At 36.7% G+C, this 3464-nt stretch overlaps 1 non-coding gene across 1 annotated transcript; it reads right to left on the reverse strand.

Annotated features, from left to right (window-relative positions):
* Window positions 1-2406: 2406 nt before the first annotated feature.
* LOC127747193 (small nucleolar RNA R71) lies at window positions 2407-2514 on the reverse strand. Its single transcript, XR_008008996.1, has one exon. It is a non-coding gene; the product is annotated as a small nucleolar RNA R71 (small nucleolar RNA).
* Window positions 2515-3464: the final 950 nt, after the last annotated feature.

Raw genomic sequence — 3464 nt, forward strand, 5'->3', positions numbered from 1 at the left:
ATTTACAAGATGACCATAGCTTGCTTCATACCAACAATCTCCGTGGGATCGACCCTTACTCGCGTAAGGTTTATTACTTGGATGACCCAGTGCACTTGCTGGTTAGTTGTGCGAAGTTGTGATAAAGAGTTGAGATTGCAATTGAGCGTACCATGTTGATGGCGCCATTGATGTTCACAATTTTGTGCACCAAGTTTTTGGCGCCGTTGCCGGGGAATTAAATGTCCTAACTACAATTTCGCATTTGTTCCCTGCAATAACAGTGCCAACTTTTGATCCGGCAACAACACCAAGTTTTTGGCGCCGTTGCCGGGGATTGTTTGAGTTTAGACAACTGACGGTTCATCTTGTTGCTTAGATTAGGTATTTTTCAGAATTTTTAAGAACGAATTCTAGTGTTTCAAGGTGATATTCTTATCATCACCAAAGCTGATTGATCTTCATCAATTTAGCTCTTGAATGCAATTTCCTACTGAAGCTTGGCTAGCCATGTCTAATTCCTTTAGACTAAAGCTTTAGACTAACATTGCATGATTCCTGGAATTCTTATTAAAAATTTTGAATCTCTTTATTTTCTTTTCCATATAATTTTTGAAAAATCCAAAAAAAATTACAAGGTCATAAAAATAAAAAATATTTTATGTTTCTTGTTTGAGTCTAGTGTCTCATTTTAAGTTTGGTGTCAATTGCATGTTTCTGTTCTTCTTGCATTTTTCGAATTCATTCATGTGTCTTCATTGATCTTCAAGTTGTTCTTGATGATTTACTTGCTCTGATCTTTAAATTCTCTTGTTTTGTGTGCTTTGTTGTTTCTCATATGCATTCTCAATTTGTTAGTGTCAGTAGTATACAAACTTCTAAGTTTGGTGTCTTGCATGCATTCTTTATTTGATTTTAGTTGCATTTTGATTATTCCTCATCATTAAAAATCCAAATTTTTTTTTCAAAAGTGTGTCTTTTCTAGTCAATAATACAGAGAATTGAAGATTCAGAACATACAGTAGAGGAATTACACAGAAAAAGCTGGGCGTTCAAAATGCCCAGTGAGGAAGGAAAACTGGCATTTAAACGCCAGCCAGGGTGCCTGGCTGAGCGTTTAACGCCTAAAAGGGTAGCATTTTGGGCATTAAACGCCAGAATGGATACCATTCTGGGCGTTTAACGCCAGGATGGCACAAGAGGGAAGATTTTGTTTTTAATTCAATATTTTTTTTCAAGTTTCCATAATTTTTCAAAATCAAGTCTTTTTCAAATCATATTTTTTCAATCATATATTTTCAAAAATCAATTTCTTTCCATTTTCAAAATACTTGCTAACAATTAATGATTTGATTCAACATTTCAAGTATGTTGCCTTTTCTGTTGAGAAATGTTTAATGTCTGAATCATGTCTTTCAAATTTCTTGTTAGCCAAGTCATTAATTTTCAAAATCAAATCTTTTCTCTAATTGTTTTTCAAATCATATCTTTTCAATCATATCTTTTTAAAACTATAACTTTTCAATCATATCTTTTGTTAATCACATCTTTTTCAAAATAGTTTCAATCATATCTTTTTAATTTCTAATTTCAAAATATTTTTCAAAAATCACTTAATTTCTTTCCCACTCTTAGTTTTCGAAAATCATCAATCAATTTTCAAAATTCTTTTAAAAATCTTTTAATTTATTTTCAAAAATTCTTCCCCTCTTCTCACATCCTTCCATTTATGGACTAACATTCCTCCTCAATGCACAATTCGAACTCTATCTTTCTAAGTTCGAATTCTTCTACCTCTTCCTTCTATTTTTCTTTTCCTCTGACACCTCAAGGAATCTCTATACTGTGACATAGAGGATTCCATATTTCTGTTCTCTTCTCTTTCATATGAGCAGGAGCAAAGACAAAAGCATTCTTGTTGAGGCTGACCCTGAACCTGAAAGGACCTTGAAGCGAAAGCTAAGAGAAGCTAAAGCACAACTATCTGTAGAGGACCTAACAGAATTCTTCAAATAAGAAGACATGGCAGCCAAAAACAACAACAATGCCAACAATGCAAGGAAGGTGCTGGGTGACTTTACTGCACCTACTCCCGACTTCTATGGGAGAAGCATCTCTATCCCTGCCATTGGAGCAAACAACTTTGAGCTTAAGCCTCAATTAGTTTCTCTAATGCAACAGAATTATAAGTTCCATGGACTTCCATTGGAAGATCCTCATCAGTTTTTAGCTGAATTCTTGCAAATCTGTGACACTGTCAAGACCAATGGGGTTGACCCTGAGGTCTACAAACTTATGCTATTCCCTTTTGCTGTAAGAGACAGAGTTAGGATATGGTTGGACTTACAACCTAAAGAAAGCCTGAACTCTTGGGAAAAGTTAGTCAATGCCTTCTTGGCAAAGTTCTTCCCACCTCAAAAATTGAGTAAGCTTAGAGTGGAAGTCCAAACCTTCAGACAGAAGGAAGGAGAGTCCATCTATGAAGCTTGGGAAAGATACAAACAATTAATCAGAAAGTGTCCTTCTGATATGCTTTCTGAATGGAGCATCATAGGTATNNNTTCTGACATGCTTTCTGAATGGAGCATCATAGGTATCTTCTATGATGGTCTGTCTGAACTGTCCAAGATGTCATTGGACAGCTCTGCTGGAGGATCTCTTCATCTGAAGAAGACACCTGCAGAAGCTCAAGAACTTATTGAAATGGTTGCAAATAACCAATTCATGTACACTTCTGAAAGGAATCCTGTGAACAATGGGATGAATCAGAAGAAAGGAGTTCTTGAGATTAATACTCTGAATGCCATATTAGCTCAGAACAAAATATTGACTCAGCAAGTCAATATGATTTCTCAAAGTCTGTCTGGAATGCAAGCTGCACCAGGCAGTACTAAGGATGCTTCATCTGAAGAAGAATCTTATGATCCTGAGAATCCATCAATGGAAGAGGTGAATTACATGGAAAAACCCTATGGAAACACCTATAATCCTTCATGGAGAAATCATCCAAATCTATCATGGAAGGATCAACAGAGACCTCAACAAGGTTTCAATAACAATAATGGTGGAAGAAATAGGTTTAGCAATAGCAAGCCTTTTCCATCATCTTCTCAGCAACAGACAGAGAATTCTAAGCAGAACCACTCTGACTTAGCAATCATGATCTCTGATCTAATCAAAACCACTCAAAGTTTCATGACTGAAACAAGGTCCTCCATTAGAAACTTGGAGGCACAAGTGGGTCAGCTGAGCAAGAAAGTTACTAAACTCCCTCCTAGCACTCTTCCAAGCAATACAGAAGAGAATCCAAAAGGAGAGTGTAAGGCCATCAACATGGCCGAAATTGGAGAGGAGGAAGAGGTAGTGATCGCCACTGAGGAAGACCTCAATGGACGTCCACTGGCCTCCAATGAGTTCCCTCATGAGGAACCATGGGAATCTGAGGCTCAAAATGAGACCATAGAGATTCCATTGGACTTACTTCT

Source organism: Arachis duranensis, chromosome 4, assembly GCF_000817695.3.
Source record: "Arachis duranensis cultivar V14167 chromosome 4, aradu.V14167.gnm2.J7QH, whole genome shotgun sequence".
Classification (NCBI taxonomy): domain Eukaryota; kingdom Viridiplantae; phylum Streptophyta; class Magnoliopsida; order Fabales; family Fabaceae; genus Arachis; species Arachis duranensis.